This window comes from Grammomys surdaster, unplaced genomic scaffold, assembly GCF_004785775.1.
Source record: "Grammomys surdaster isolate TR1022 unplaced genomic scaffold, NIH_TR_1.0 267, whole genome shotgun sequence".
NCBI lineage: Eukaryota > Metazoa > Chordata > Mammalia > Rodentia > Muridae > Grammomys > Grammomys surdaster.
In genome coordinates this window covers 2,426,239-2,443,825 of record NW_021604708.1, presented here as the reverse complement: position 1 = coordinate 2,443,825, position 17,587 = coordinate 2,426,239, and the positions used below count along the sequence as shown (strand labels likewise).

Sequence of the window (17,587 nt, the reverse complement as noted above, 5' to 3'; positions counted from 1 at the left end):
CCTAATTTCTTCGACATGTCTTTTTTCCCTTTTTCTTTCTGAGTTTCTAAGCGCTTCTTTTCCTCTGTTTCTGACATGTTGGCCTGTACTCCGCCTAGCACTGTCTGGGCCGCCGCTACAGTCGAGCGGCTCTCATCCTGCAAAACCAGAAGGAAGAGTACCAGCACTGCCTGGGGAGGGAGACGAAATAATTCAAGTCCAAACATGTCTCTCAGAGATTTTTACCTTGTCCTAAGGTTCTGGATCTGCTCCACGAGTGGAGGGTCTTCTCGAACAGCACCTGCGATGGTGGATTCTCCCGGGTTTCTCGCCACCAACTGTGTTGCGCGCGTGTAATCGTCTCGCCAGCAAGAACTCATGCGCACACACATAAGGATCCTTCCGTAGGAACACGTTTATTCCCAAAAACAAAATGGTGGAAGAAGACGCCCAGGCCCGGGAAAGCACTGCTTATATACCCTTAGAGTGGTGTATTCATCTCTGATTGGCTGCTTACTCGTTTCGCGCCAAAACGCCGTGGGATGGGCTTTAACTTTGGCGGGCTTTTACCATGGCACATGCGCAATTTACTTGTTTACTAGGAAGAATCCTGGATGCCAGGCAAACGCGGCTTCAGCCAGCGCATGCGCGGCTTCCTACATCTTTCTGCAAGAGATACAAGGTGGAGCTCCTGACAAGCAAGCAGCCTCTTTTCCCCTGTGATCTGCTCTGAAGCTGTTTGAGACACTACTGGTTTCTATTTGGCAAATGGCCTATAAAGAACATTGAACTGGTTGCTGGAGGGTATGTGGGTTTGTGGGTCACAGTTTCAGTCAATGGCATCATCCTGTTGAGAGGATGCCTGTGGTTGAAAAACTGAGCCAGACTATGGGTGGCTGAAGAATGAGTAGTGAGGAAATCTGATACTGTGGTTACTTTTCTTACTGCTGTGACCAAATAACGGAAGGAAGTAACTTAAGGAAGAAAGGAAGGATTTATTTCAGCTTGTACTTTAGAAGGATATCATCTGTCATAGCATGGCTGCAGCAGCATATCAAGACTGCTATATCATGTCCACAGTCAGCAAGCAAATGAGACATGGATGACAGAGCTCAGCTGACTTTCTTATTGATTCCTTTCTATTCACCCTGGGATCCAAATCACAGGGCATATTCAGGGTATCTTCCCTCCTTAGTTAAACTGCTTTAGAAACCTTCTCACAGGCGTGTCAAAAGATGATTGCAAGTCTGGGCACACTGACATTGAATATCTATCCAGCAGAGTTTTAGACTTGTGATTTCACTCACTCACTCATAGACTAGATATATAGACCAATACTGAATACTAAAGGGATGGTCATAAGATATATGACCTTATGGAAGCTTAAAGGGTACATTAAAGCTAAGCATGTTGATGGCCACCAGAAATCCCTTCTGGGTTTGGAAGATGTAGTGGTTTGAATACACTTGACTTGTGCAAAGTGGCACTTAAGTTAAGAAATTAGTTAGTCTACACTGAGAGGCTGGCTGCTGCCGTACAATGACAGTCTGAATTGACACCAGTTCCTTTTGCCATATCACGCTGATAAGCACTGTTCCTTTTGTTGGCAAAAGAAGCAGAGATGGCTGGATGGATGCTTGTGGATAGGAAGGCTCTGAACAGTAGCTGATAAATGACAGTGGACCTGTGAAACCATGGGAGCTGCTCAGATCTCTTAGTCAGAATAGATACCAACTCAGAGTAGAAATTTGCTCATGTAGGGGAGACACCAAAACTCAGACTGTACAAGGAAAACAAAAACAGGAGACATTGCTGAATGTAGCTCCTTCTGACCAAAGAACACATGGCACAAACCACAGTGTCCATCAGTAAGAAATCTCTCCCTCATTGCAGCAGTGACTTAACAAGAATGATCAGTCAAAACACTGGCTGTCTAAAATGGACAGAGTCATGGGAAGGATCACCTGGGTATTTCATCCGGATGTTCTTCTGCTTCCTGGTAGACTGGGAATAGAGCCTAGAACAGAACACTTATGTGACAAGTGACATATTTTTCTTCCCTTCTCTATCCTCTTTCTCTCTTCCTTCCCTCCCCTCTCCTCCTTTCCTTCTGTCCATTGTCTCAATCTTCCTTCTACACCTGACATAGTGGACATAGGACAAATCCTGTGTTCTGTAGGAATGGTTCCAAAGCACTACTCTATAACTGTATTTTTAAACCTTATGTCAAAATTCAGGTGCCACTATCTCATCTGACTATATTAGAGTTAAATGTGAATGTACGTGTATTGCCTAGTGGTAAAAATAGCTTGGTGGTTTCTGCATCTGTGTAACCTTACCCCATATAAATAGGAGTGGACTGAGGAAGAGGCTCTGAGCAAACCAGTATTATGGCCTTCAGTCTAGACCAGTGCAAAAATCAAACTCAATGCCCTCCCAATGGGGACAAAGTCTAAGTAGAATTGAAGAAAGCAAAGAACTAGCTGAAGCCAAAGGATGGACTAAATGGGTTATGTAGCAGAGGAAATCTGACATTCTATGAATAGCTTGGGAGAAACTCAGAGGAAGAGGATAGTATTAGGTAGTATTATCTCTTAGTAGAGTTCTAACAGGATCCAAGAAGGGTGAATCTACATTGTGGACCATGGCCACCATTGCTCTAGGAGCCCAACAAATGAATGAGAGCATGCAAGCGTGAGTGTTCTCACTTTGGAGACATTTTTTACAGTGTAGTTATAGAATGAGCTCATTAATGACTGAATGGAAGTCTAGTACTGGCAATGTCTTTTAAACTGTATATCATTTTGCCACAAGCTATCTATGTACAAAAATAATGAAGGAGTGGCTCCTTTTAGTCATTAATTTTTATTGGTTATTGTTTCTCTCTCTCCCTCTGCCTCCCTCCCTCTCTTTCCTTTTCCCTCTCCCTCCCCCTCTCCCTCCATCTCCCCTTCCCTTCCTTCCTCCCTCACGCCTCTTCCTCCTCTTCCTCCTTCTTCCTCTCTCTCTCTCTCTCTTTCTTTCTCTCTTTCCTTCTCTCTTTCTTTCTCTCTCTCTCTCTCTCTCTCTCTCTCTCTGTGTGTGATGGGGAAGGGATATGTGTCACAGTCCATTTGTGGAGGTTGGAAGACAACTGTGTGAAGTAGATTCTCTCCGTCCACTGTTATGTGGGTTCTGTGAATGGAACTCAGGTCTTCAGGCTTTTGCAGCAAGAGCTTTACCTGAGGAGCCATTTCATTGCCTGCTGCTTTCCCCTACCTTCTGCCTGCTTGTCTTTCTGCTTGTCTGCCTGCTTGTCTGCCTGCCTGCCTGCCTGCCTGCCTACCTCTCTGCCTGTCTACTTGCCTCTCTCCCTTTGCTACATGCTTCCCACCCTTCATCCTGTCCTTTTCTTCCTCGGGAGCTTATCAAAAGAGTAATTTCCTGGTCTTCTCCAGCTGTGGGTTGCCTACAACCCTTGGTATGGGCTGTTTTTCTATCTGCAAAGGTCTTTGATCATCTTCTGGTTGTTGTTTTTTTTCTGACTTTCAACTCTAATTCTTTCACATTTTAGTTATTGTATTTTTAATCATTTAATACACAGTAATGATACATGCTTGTTTGATGTATGTAACATGATCAAATTGGGGTAGATATTTTATCCACCAATATGTATTATTTCTTTGTGGTACATGTATTCAGACCTTCTAACCACTTTGTAGTGTATGTGTTATTATTAACACAGTATTACCGTACTGTGCTATAGAACACTGGGACACACATCTCTCATCTGACTATAATATTGTGCCCATTGCTCAACCTCTCTGCTACCTCCTTTCCATAGTACTCTCAACCTCTGCCAGCCATTATTCTGCTCTGTATTTTGATGATGCCAGCATCTTTAGCTCTACCCACAGGAGAAATAATGCAGCATCTGTACCTCTGTGCTAGCTCATTTCACTTAACATAATGGCCTTCAAGTTCACTGAGTTAATGACAGAATTTCATTCTTTTTATGGAGCGAATGTGTATGTATATGTACCACATTTTCTTAATCCACTCATCTACCAATGGATATTGTGTTGATTCTGCATCACCAACCAAAAGGTGGCACCACAAAGCCTCTAAGTAGATACTGTCAAGATGGGAAGGGCTTACTCCTCTGTAGGCCCATGAAAGCAGGCACCTAAGGAACTCAGTCATGTATGGTCATTGAATGATCCTGACACTTTCTCAGTCTAGAGATCCTCAGAACAAGCTCTCTGCCATTTGTTTTGAACAGTTCTTTGTTTGTTTGTTTGTTTGTTTGTTTTGTTTTGTTTTGTTTTGTTTTTTGAGACAGGGTCTCTCTGTATAGCCCTGGCAGTCCTGGAACTCACTCTGTAGACCTGGCTGGCCTTGAACTCAGAAATTCGCCTGCCTCTGCCTCCCAAGTGCTGAGATTAAAGGTGTGTGCCACCACTGCTGTTTTGAACAGTTCTATAGTTTAAGCTGTTACATTTTTGTCTGTGATTAGTTTGGGGTTAATTTTTGTGTATCATTTGGGGTAGAAGGGCAGTTCATCTTTTGCTTGTCTATTTAGTTGTCCCATCACCAGTGGTTAAAAAGACTGTTCATGCTGCATCGAAAGATCTTAACACCTTTGTTGAAAATTAAGGGAATAGATACTCATAGTTCTCTTTCCAGAGCTTATGGCTTCTGCATTCATGTATGTGTGTGCCTTCATTGCTGACTGTGGTTTTGTAGGTTTTGAAATTGAGCCACAATTCTCATGGTATTGTTGTTTTCTTTCATGTTATTGTTCAGACAATAGAGTCCAGTTTGCCAGTCTCCAGGATTTGGATAAGAATCACATTAAATCTGTAGACAAATGTGGAAAAGACAGCTGACTTTAAGTCTTTCATTCCATGATATAAGATATCCTTTTCTCATTACTTAGGTCTTTGCTTTCTTTAAATAGTGAGTATGACTTGCCTTTTTGTGAAGCTTATGTCTGGTTAGTGTTTTGAGATTTATTTGTATGTATTTGTTCCAGTGTATATGCCACATGTGTGTTTTTGCCCATAGAGGCCAGAAGAGGGTGTTGGATGCCCTAGAGCTGAAGTTGCTGGTGGGTTGCAAGCTACCCAACATGGGTGCTGAGAACCGAATACTTGTCCTTTGCAAGAGAAAAAAAAACTGCTTTTAACTGTTAAGCCATCTTTCCAGCCACCTTATTCTTTTTACAATGACATTCTGAATAGAATTGTTGGTTAGCTCTAGGGTGTGTGTAAGATTATGTTGTCTGCAAAGAGGTTTTATAGTTCTTTCTGATCTGGATACTTTTTGTGTGTGCTGATTTTTTTTAATTGGATATTTTATTTATTTACATTTCAAATGTTATCCTCTTTCATGGTTTCCCCTCTGCAACCCCCCCTAACCCATCTCCCCTTACCCTGCTTCTATGAGGATGCTCACCCATCCACTCACTCCTGCCTCACCACCCTAGCATTCCTCTACACTGGGGCATCAAGCCTTCACAGGACCAAGGGCCTCCCCTCCCATTGATGCCAGATAAGGCCCCTTCAGCTCCTTCACTCCTTCCCCTAACTCCTCCATTGGGGTTCCTGTACTCAGTCTGATGGTTAGCTGCAAGCATCCACATCTGTATTGGTCAAGATCTGGCAGAGCCTCTCAGGAGACAGCTGTATCAGGCTCCTGTCAGCAAACACTTCTTGACATTAACAATCTGGGTTTGGTGGCTGCATATGGGATGGGTCCCCAAGTGGGGCAGTCTCTGGATGACCTTTCCTTCAGTCTCTGCTCTATTCTTTGTCCGTGTATTTTCTTTAGACAGGAGCAATTCTGGGTTAAAACTTTGGAGGGCCATGCCTAATCTCTGGATATGGTCTCAACAGGTTCTCCCTTCCCTTTGTGGGGTATTTCAGCTAATGTCATCCCCATGGAGTTCTGAGAGGCTCTTGCTTTCCTGGCATCTGAGACTTTCTGGTTCTTTCTCACCAGTTCCCCATCCTCCATTGCTACACACCTCTGTTCAACTTCTTGACACGCAGTACATCTTCTCCATCTCCTCTCATACCTGATTCTTTCCCTCTTTTCCCCCTCCCCCTCTTCTTTTTCTCCCAAGTCCCTCCCATCCTCTATTTCCCTTTATTATTTTGTTCCCTCTTCTAAGTAGGACTGAAGCATCCACTCTTTGGTCTTCCTTCTTCTTGAGCTTCATGTGGTCCATGAGTTGAATCATGGGTATTTCAAGCTCTTTACTTAATCCACTTATCAGTGAGTACATACCATGTGTGTTCTTTTGTGACTGATTATCTCACTCAGGATGATATTTTCTAGATCTATCCATTTGCCTTAGAATTTCATGAAGGCATTATTATAAATACCTGAGTAGTATTCCATTGTATAAATGTACCACATTTTCTGTAGCCATTCCTCTGTTGAGAGACATCTGGGTTGTTTCCAGTTTCTGGCTATTATAAATATGGCTACTATGAACATTGTGGAGCATTTATCCTTATTACATGTTGGAGCATCTTCTGGGTATAAGCCCAGGAGTGGTATAGCTGAGTCCTCAGGTAGTACTATGTCCAATTTTCTCAGAAACTGCCAGACTGATTTCCAGAGTGGTTGTACCAGCTTGCAATCCCACCAACAAGGAGTTGGTGGTCATTTCAGCAAGATGGAGGAGTGTTCCTCTTTTTCCACATCCTCGCTAGCACATGTTGTCACCTGAGTTTTTGATTTTAGCCATTCTGACTGGTGTGAAGTGGAATCTCAGGGCCATTTTGCTTTGCATTTCCCTGATGACTAAGGATGTTGAGCATTTCTTTAGGTGCTTCTCAACCATTCAAGTTTCCTCAGTAGAGAATTCTTTGTTTATCTCTGTTCCCCGTGGTTATTTGGTTCTCTGGAGTCTAACTTCTTGAGTTGTTTGTATTTATTAGATATTAGCCCTCTATCAGATGTAGGATTGGTAAAGATCTTTTCCCAATCTGTCGGTTGCCATTTTGTCCTATTGATAGTGTCCTTTGCCTTACAGAAGTTTTGCAATTTTATGAGGTCCCATTTGTTAATTCTTGATCTTAGAGCATAACTCATTGGTGTTTTGTTAAGGAAATGTTCCCCTGTGCCCATGTGTTCAAGGCTTTTCCCCCACTTTCTCTTCTATTAATTTCACTGTATCTGGTTTTATGTGGAGGTCCTTGATCCACTTGGACTTGAGTGTTGTTCAGGAAGATAAGAATGGATCAATTTGCATTCTTGTTGACCACCAGTTGAACCATCACCATTTGTTGAAAATGCTATCTTTTTTTTCCACTGGATGATTTTAGCTTCTTTGTCAAAGATCAAGTGACCATAGGTGTGTGGGTTCGTTTCTGGGTTTTCAATTCTATTCTATTGATCTACCTGCCTGTCACTGTACCAATTCTATGTAGTTTTTTTTTTTTATCACTATTGCTCTATAGTACAGCTTGAGGTCAGGGATGGTGATTCATCAAGATGTTCTTTTACTGTTGAGAAGAGTTTTCAATATCCTGGGTTTTTGTGTTATTCCAGATGAATTTGAAAATTGCTCTTTCTATCTCTTTGAAGAATTGAGTTGGAATTTTGTTGGGGATTACATTGAATCTGTAGATTGCTTTCAGCAAGATGGCCATTTTTACTATATTAATCCTGCCAATCCATGAGCATGGGAGATCTTTCCATCTCCTAAGATCTTCGATTTCTTTGTTCAGAGACTTGAAGTTGTACAGATCTTTTACTTGCTTAGAGTCACACCAAGATATTTTATATCTTATAGTTTTCCTAATTTCTTTCTCAGGCAGTTTATCCTTTGAGTATAAAAAGGATACTGATTTGTTGAGTTAATTTTATATCTAGCAACTTTGCTGAAGTTGTTTATCAACTGTAGGAGTTCTCTGGTGGAATTTTTGGGTCACTTAAGTATACTATCATATCATCTACAAATAGTGATATTTTGACTTCTTCTTTTCCCATTTATATCACTTTGACCTCCTTTTGTTGTCTAATTGTTCTAGTTAGAACCTCAAGTACTATATTGAATAGATCAGGAGAGAGTGGACAGCCTTGTCTAGTCCTTGATTTTAGTGTGATTGCTTCAAATTTTTCTCAATTTAGTTTGATGTTGGCTACTGGTTTGCTGTATATTGCTTTTATGTTTACGTATGAGCGTTGAATTCCTGATCTTTCCAAGACTTTTAACATAAAAGGATGTTGAGTTTTGTCAAATGCTTTTTCAGCATCTAATGAAATGATCATATGGTTTTGTTTTTTGTTTTTGGAGTTTGTCTATGTAGTGGATTACATTGATGGATTTCCATATATTGAACCATCCCTGCATCCCTGGGTTGAAACCTACTTGATCATGGTGAATAATCATTTTGGTGTGTTCTTGGATTTGTTTTGTGAGAATATTATTGAGTATCTTTGCATCAATATTCATAAGGGAAATTGGTCTGAAGTTCTCTTTCTTTGTTGGATTTTTCTCTGGTTTTGGTATCAGCATAATTGTGGCTTCATAGAACGAATTGGGTAGTGTTCCTTCTGTTTGTACTTCATGGAACAGCTTGAAGAGTATTGGGATTAGGTCTTCTTTGAATGTCTGGTAGAATTCTGCACTAAATTCATCTAATCCTGTTTTTTTTTTAATCCTGTTTTTTTTTTGTGGTGGGGAGACTTTTAATGACTGCTTCTACTTCTTTAGGAGTTATGGGACTGTTTAGATGGTTTATCTGCTCTTGATTTAATTTGGTACCTGGTATCTGTCTAGAAAATTGTCCATTTCGTCCAGATTTTCCAGTTTTGTTGAGTATAAGCTTTTATAGTAGGAGCTGATGACTTTTTTTTTTAATTTCCTCAGTTTCTGTTGTTATATCTCCCTTTTCATTTCTGATTTTGCTAATTTGGATTCTGTCTCTGTGCCCTCTGGTTAGTTTGGCTAAGGGTTTATATATCTTGTTGATTTTCTCAAAGAACCAGTTCCTGGTTTTGTTGATATTTTGTATAGTTCTTTTTGTTTTTACTTGGTTGATTTCAGACCTGAGTTTGATTATTTCCTGATGTCTACTCCTCCAGGGTGCATTTGCTTCATTTTGTTCTAGAGCTTTTCTTTTTGTTCTAGTTGCTGTCAATCTCTCCAGTTTCTTTTTGTAGGCACTTAGAGCTATGAGTTTTCCTCTTAGCACTACTTTCATTGTGTCCTATAAGTCTGAATATGTTGTACCTTAATTTTCATTAGATTCTAAAAAGTCTTTAATTTCTTTCTTTATTTCTTCCTTGACCAAGTTATCATTGAGTAGAGTGTTGTTCAGCTTCCACGTGTATATAGGCTTTATGTTGTTTTTGTTGTTATTGAAGACCAGTCTTAGTCTATGGTGATCTGATAGGATGTATAGGATTATTTCACTTTTCTTGTATCTTCTGAGGCCTGTTTCGTGACCGATTATATGGTCATTTTTGGAGAAGGTACCAGGAGGGGCTGAAAAGAAGGTATATTCTTTTGTTTTTAGGATGAAATGTTCTATAGATATCTGTTAAATCCATTTGGTTCATAACTTCTGTTAGTTTCACTGTGTCTCTGTTTAGTTTGTTTCCATGATGTGTCCATTGCTGAGACTGGGGTGTTGAAGTCTCCCATTATTGTTATGTGAGGTGCAATGTGTGCTTTGAGCTTTAGTAAAGTTTCTTTTATGAATGTGAGTGCCCTTTGCATTTGGCCAATAGATATTCAGAATTGAGAGTTCATCTTTGTAGATTTTTCTTTTGATGAGTATGAGTGTCCTTCCTTACCTTTTTTGGTAACTTTTAGTTGAAAGTCGATTTTATTCGATATTAGAAAGGTTACTCCAGCTTGTTTCTTGGGACCATTTGCTTGGAAAATTGTTTTCCAGCCTTTTTTCTCTGAGTTAGTGTCTGTCTTTGTCACTGAGGTTTGTTTCCTGTATGCAGCAAAATGCTGGGTCCTGTTTATGTATCCAGTCTGTTAGTCTATGTCTTTTTATTGAGGAATTGAGTCCATTGATGTTAAGAGATATTAAGGAAAAGTGATTGTTGCTTCTTGTTATTTTTATTGTTAGAGGTGGAATTATGTTTGTGTGGCTATCTTCTTTTGGGTTTGTTGAAAGAAAATTACTTTCTTGCTTATTTTAGGTTGTAGTTTCCCTCCTTGTGTTGGAGTTTTCCATCTATTATCCTTTGTAGGCCTGGATTTGTAGAAAGAGATTATGTAAATTTGGTTTTGTCATGGAATATCTTGGTTTTGCCATCTATGATAATTGAGAGTTTTGCTGGGTATAGTAGCCTGGGCTGGCATTTGTGTTCCCATAGGGTCTGTATGACATCTGCCCAGGATCTTCTAGCTTTCATAGTCTCTGGTGAGAAGTCTGGTGTAATTCTATAGGTCTGTCTTTGTATGTTACTTGATCTTTTTCCCTTACTGCTTTTAATATTCTTTCTTTATTTTGTGCATTTGGTGTTTTGACTATTGTGGGCCAGGAGGAATTCTTTTTCTGGCCCAATATATTTGAAGTTCTGTAGGCTTCTTGTATGTTTATGGGCATCTCTTTCTTTAGGTTAGGGAAGTTTTCTTCTATAACTTTGTTGAAGATATTTACTGGCCCTTTAAGTTGGGAATCTTCACTCTCTTCTACACCTATTATCTTTAGGTTTGGTCTTCTCATTATGTTCTGGATTTCCTGGATGTTTTGGGTTAGGAGGTTTTTGCATTTTGCATTTTGTTTGACTGTTGTGTCAATGTTTTCTATGGTGTCTTCTACATCTGAGATTTTCTCTTCTATCTCTTGTATTCTGTTGGTGATGCTTGCATCTATGACTCCTGATCTCTTTCCTAGGTTTTCTATCTCCAGGGTTGCCTCCCTTTATGACTTCTTTAATGTTTCTATTTCTATTTAGACCCTGGATGGTTTGTTTAATTTCTTCACCTGTTTTGTTGTGTTTTCCTGTAATTGTTTAAGGGATTTTTGTGTTTCTTCTTTAAGAGCTTCTACTTGTTTACCTGAGTTCTCCTGTATTTCTTTAAGGGAGTTATTTATGCCCTTCTTAATTTTCTCTAGCATCATCATGAAATGTGATTTTTAAATCAGAGTCTTGTTTTCTGGTGCGTTGGGGTATCCAGGGCTTGCTGTAGTGGGAGAACTGGGTTCTGATGATGTCAAATAGCCTTGGTTTCTGTTGTTTATGTTCTTGCACTTGACTCTCACCATCTGGTTATCTCTGGTGTTAGCTGGTCTTGCAAGCTGTGGCTTGTCCCTCCGTAAATAAGCCTGTGTGTCAGCACTCCTGGGAGACCAGCTCTCTCCTGGTGAGATTTGGGTACTGAGAGCTGTGGCACAGAGGCAGCACCAGGTGCAAATGGAAACCGGAAGGATTCTATTCCAGGCTGCTCCTCCATTCCTATGTCCTGAGGGTTCCAGACGGGTCCCTTGGAGCAGAAGTGGTAGTCCTACCTATGCTCACAGGTGTGTCAGTACCCCTGAGAGACCAGCTCTCTCCTGGTAGGATTTGGGTATAAATAGCTGTGGCAAAGGGCCAGCTCCAAGCGCAGATGGAAACTGGAAGGATCACTTTAATTTTTTTTTTTTTAAGCGTAAGTTTTCTGACTAGAACCTCTGTGATGATGGGCTGATGTGGGAAGAAGAGACATCATCAGATTTTCTTCTATGTTGGGGGATAAAGCATTACCTCTTTTGATATTAATGTTACAAATAGGGCTTTCGAAAACTAATATAGTCAGGTAATAGGAATTTCTTCCAGCTATAAGTTTGTAACCGTTTCTTTTTAAAGATTTATTTATTTTATGCATACGAGTACACTGAAGCTGTCTTCAGACACACAAGAAGAGGGCATCACATCCCATTAAAAATGGTTGTGAGGCACCATGTGGTTGCTGGGAATTGAACTCAGGACCTCTGGAAGAGCAGTCAGTGCTCTTAACTGCTGAGTCAGCTCTTGAGCCCTTGTAACAGTGTTTTATTGATGAGAGGTTTTTTTCCTTCTGTCTTTCTATAGCTTTTGTCCTGTCATGTGATTATCTTTTATTGTATTAACACATTAAAAGAGTTTATTTTTAAGAAATTGTTACCTTTGATGTTGTGAATGTGATGATGTGTGAGTGTGTGTATGCCATGGAGGTCAGAGGACAATTTGTGGGAATTGGTTCTTTCCATCTATCATGTGGATCTCAGGGATCGCACTCAGGTCTTCAGGCTTGGTGGTAAGTACCCTTATCTATCGAGCAATTTTGCTGGTTCACAAATTGATTTTCAGATGTTAAATAGTGCCTGCTTTATGGAGGATAAATCCCATTTGCTCTGGAAGAGTGATTGTTCTATAAACATTTGCTAGGATTAATCAGTGAAGCCACTTGGGCTTGTTTTTTTTCCTTTTGGCATGGAGCTTATTTTATTTGGTTCAGGGTTCATATGTTGTAATGCTCTACAGCTAAGCTCTACCCCAGTTATAGAACTAAAATTATGTTTTGTTTTTATACATTTGACTTTTTATTGAACATGTCTACAAAAGAGGTTTAGTCCAAAAGACCAAAGCCCATATCATCATCAGATCCTCCCAGATTCTCCCTTTTTCCCTTTTTTTTTTTCTTCTCTTCATCTGGGGCAGCAGCAGTGGTGGATGGTGCTGGACTGCCTGCTTCAGCGCTGTAACTGAACAACCAGCTCCTGAATTGCAGATTCCCAATGTTGATGTAGGCTAGGGCCTTTGCAAATAATTCAGGCCACAAAAGCTGAACATTAAGCTGAGCTGCTTTAAAGAGGACATTGATTCCATCCTCCATGACTAGTCCCTCCTTATAGAAGTTGAGGTGGAGTAGAGGTAGGCAAACTCAGAGTCCTAGGCTGAATGCTCATCCCCAGATAATGGGAGAACCTCGCTGTAATGTGGCCTTAGCACTCTTGGAAAGGCAGAGCACTTTGGCTGCATCCAAGAAAAGGAAATGTACTGTTACTAATTTTCTTTGCTTACCCATAATGGCTTTATTTTGATTATTTATTTCTTTTTGAGACAGGTTCAGCAGTTTGTGTTACTCTAGGAATTTACTCACTTGCTTACATAGAGATGACGGTAATTTACCCTGGCTTATTTCTGATTTTTATAATCTTCTCAAATGAATTTGTTTTGGGACAGTGGATTTGTTTGAAGTTCCTGCCGTTTTCTGTTTGTTAACATTTATTCTGTTAAATTCTTCCTTCTACCTACCCTAGATGTGGTCCATGCTGATTTTCCCAGCTCGAACTTGGAGGCAGAGATGGTAGTTTCCTTCTTTAGTGTGGCGGTTTAAACCTACCAACCTCTTCTATATCATGCTTTACTTGATTCATCCACAGCACATTCCTTTCTAGTTATAATTCTCTTACTGAAGATGCAATATTTTGATCACATTATTGAACAATGAATGTTAAATGTGTTCACTGAGGAACTTTATCTGAATAAAATTAAGCATGCATTTCTTTTTTTAAAAAAATTTTTCATTAAGTTTCACATCATGCACCCCAGTCTTGTTCATCTCACTGTCCTCTCATATCTACCCTTCAACCCAACCCCCAAACATACACACACACACACACACACACACACACACACACAGAGCATAGAAAACATCTTGTTGTGGCTGTAGTGTATCACAGTGTGTCCCATATCATAGTATATCCTACTGTCTTGATAATGTTCATTTTAGTAGGTCATTGGTTTGGTTAGAGGTCTCTGGCTTCTGTGGCACCATCAATATTTGAATCCTGATTGGACTCCTTTGGATTATATTGTTGCTGCCCTGTGTCATGGAAGTCCTGGTCTTTTCATGCACCCCAGCAGTTCACAGATGATAGAGGTTTGGGGATGGGCAAACTCAAAGCCCTGCATCTAGGTCTGTGTGGCAGCTAAGCTGGTCAGCCCTCTGCCTCTCTCTTATCCCTACCACCAGGCGAGCTTTCCTGCACTTAGAGCACATTTGTTTCTTTTTCCCAGTGTGTGGATATTGTTATATGTCTTTGCAAGTTGTTTAAATTGTTTCTTTTCCTACTGAATTCTGTCATATGTACCCTAATATGATAATATGTAATTGACCTATAAAACGTATACAGCTATAACTTATTGTTTCATTGTTGAATATTTCAGCTTTCTAATTAAGGGCTACTGTAAATAACGTGGTTGTACATCCTCGTACACTTGTCTTGAAGAACATATGCATACCCTTGTCTGGTTTTCAGGCTAGAATAGCATTGGGAGACATGGCCCATGTGTACTTTCTGTTTTTCCAGACAAAGCCGCAGTGTTTTTCAGTGTGACAGAATCACATTGCATGCCTATAGTAACTTATCAGAGTTTCCATTGCTACTCCCACCCCCAACCCCTTGCAACAACACTTGGTATTTTTGGTTATTTAAATTAGTTAATCTAGTGGCTGCAGGCATATCTTGTATGGTTTTATTTTTAATTTCTGCAATTACTAGAGATCCTTGACTCCCTTTAAAAAATTTATTGATAATTTGAATATTCTCTTGTGTGAAATGCCTTTCCAAACCTTTTTAGCCTATTTTCCTTTTAACCATGGATTTGTAGTAATTCTTATATACTCTGCAGAAAAGTATTTTGTAATTTGCCCAAGCAAACAGGCCTTTACTTTTTAATCTTTTTATTCTTTTCTGGTGTTTTGGAATGAATATGTTATCATCTTAATACAACTTAGATATTGATAAGAGAAGGGCTTTTTTTTCTTTCTTTTAACATAATATTTTTATTGATTCTTTGGAGTTTCACATCATGTACCATCACATCCCCTAGTCCTTCCATGTCTGCCTACCAACCCTCGTGACTTCCCCCTGATCCCCCAAAATAAAATAAAAATAAAAAAACAGAAAAAGAAACAAAAGAAGTCCACTTTGTGTTCTATATATACTCACTGTGGCCTGCCCCTTAAAAAGAGGTTCTTCTCCTCCCACACACCCATCAGAAGCCATCAGTTATGAAGTGCTATACTTCATCATCCTTATCGTGCTTTTTAAGAGTTTTCTTTGATGGCTTCCTGTTTAAGCTGTTGCATTGTGTGTGTGGAGAAGGGTAGGAATTGTCACAGAAGCCTTCCATGGCCCTCTTTCTTGACTGTGTATCTGTAGCCATCTATAGTACTGCAAAAGTAGCTTCTTTACTCTTTACAGTCAGAGGGAACACAGCCGTGTGGTTTCTGGTGACAGCATAGACCACAAACACAGCCCTCCCTTCCAGCTGAAGTAGGACCACAGTGACAATGCAGACCACTCACATCAATATGGCCCTTGGTGGCAGCACTGCCTGAGAATATCAACATTCCTTCAGGTTGCAGCACAGACCACAGCTATCAACATGGCCGGCCAATAAGGCCAGAGACATGAACACAGATCCTGGCTGCAGGAAGACTCTAGACCCAGACACAGCCCTTAGCACCATGCACCCAGACATTACCATGGCAAGCAGGTAATTTCATAGCATACTTTTATTGTTTCCTTAATGGCCTTGAGGTCTGCAGTGTTGTCCTTTTCATTTCTGATATTAGTTCAAATGGTCCTTAGCTTAAGATGGGACAGTTTATGTTTTTTTTTTGTTTTTTTTTTACTTTTTAGTGGTGCAGAAATATTATACATTCTGTAGAAACTCTACTTTAAATGTTTATATTTTCCTAGACTAGCAGTTTACTGTATGATACTCTTCCATGGCTGTACAGTGGCCACAGCTCCTAATAAGCCATATAATCACCAGGGTGAACAACTGATATTCTAGCAGAAGTGTCTAATCTCTTGCAGTGGAATATGACACTCTTTTTTTTAAAATCTAAGTCAAATATGTAAGATAGATTTATTATCTTTTCAGCTGTATATACACATACATGTGTTACTGAGCAATATAAACACGTCATCTATAGATCTAGATATATAGGCTCATGTGTCCCAGGCTGACCTGAAACTATTATGTAAGGATCACCTCCTCCTCCTGCCCGCAGCTCCAGTGCTGGGATTGTACGAGTGTACTACCACACCCAGTTTACACAATGCTGGGGATTGAATCCAATGCTTCATGCACAGCAGGAAACACTTCCAACTGATTTCTGATGGACTTTACAATGAAAAGAACTTCAGGTCATCTTTATCATTTTAAAATTTTTTAAAGTTATTTTTAATTATATATGTGTCTGTCTCTATCTCTGCAGGTGTGTCTGTGTATGCATATAGGAGTGTGTGCACCCTCAGACCAGAGGAACTGGATCCCTTGAAACTGGAGTTACAGGCAGTTGTGAGCCATTTCATGTTGGGTTTGCTAGGAATTGAACTCAGGTCCTTTCCAAGAGCAGTACGCATTCTTAACTGCTAGCCACTGTTCCAGACACTTCTTTATTCTTTTAAGATCTTTGGAGATTCCTAAGAACTTCTAGATTTGAAAGTTTAGAAGGTTCCAAAAATAACTGACATTAAGTTATATGTCTTCATGATTATTTACTTTTCCACAAAATTTTCTAGAGAATCTTTAAAAGATAAAAAGAAAATACTTTTGCATTTAAAAAAACCCCAAAAACTTAAAATAGAAGCAGTACAAAAGGTTTTTCAGTTGTAAACTGAATTAGAAGACCCCAGAACTCCAGAAACACTGTAGTGCTGTGAGGCTAAAGGCACTTCACTAGGACTGCAGGGAACTGTTTCCTGTCATCCTCCATGCCGTGACTTTCAACTCACCTCCTAGGGACTGCAGGTCAGAAGCTCCATCACGGACAGCAGCTGTTTCGTTGTAATCCCATGAAATTAGCTTAATATATTTCAGGCTGTTTGCACTCAGGGATTTTAAAGGTTTATTTAGTGTGAATGTGTGTATGTATCTGGAATGCACATACATTGACCTCAGAGGCCAGAAAAGAATGCTGGGACACCCTGGAACTGGAGTTTGTGTGAGCCCTCCAGTGTCAGTGCTAGGAGTTGAGCCCAGTCCCCTGGAAGAGCAGGGTTATTAACCACTGAGCCATCTCCAGCTCCCATAGTGAGGGATTTGAGAGCCTGTATTTAATGTATAGACCTACACTTTCTGCTTTTACTTTAGTCTGATCTTATCTATGCATTTCATTATCCACGTCTGGGCACTGTTGTTTATTTTCCTGTGTGGCCCTCTCCACTCTTATGAGAGTTCCACAAGGAAGTACATGCCATTTCTCGCCTTCATTTCCTTTCGGCTTCTGTTTTCAGCTTCTCCAAGACCTCCTTTGGAGTTGTAGAGGCCAAAAGCTTCACCACCTTTTCCCGAGATTTACCACCCTTATCCAGAACCATGTCACTCTTCCTGAGGTCTAAGACCTTGGAAAGGTACCAACAGAGCTCCGCATTTGCCTCTCCCTCAGACGGAGGCGCTGCGATGGCCACACCAATGGCCTCAGTGCTCAGGTCTGTCACAGCATTCTGTTTGAGCCGGGTTTGGCATGGATGGCTATGGTAACAAAACCTTTAGGATCAGTTGCTACAGGCCCCGCAGGGGGAGGTGGTATCTCTGGTCCCTTGGTTTGTTTTTTACCCTTGCTTGTCGCACTGCCTTTCTTAGGCATTGTGGAACCACACAG

At 40.3% G+C, this 17,587-nt stretch overlaps 1 pseudogene; it reads right to left on the bottom strand.

Annotated features, from left to right (window-relative positions):
- Window positions 1–17,102: 17,102 nt before the first annotated feature.
- LOC114628332 lies at window positions 17,103–17,587 on the bottom strand (annotated as a pseudogene).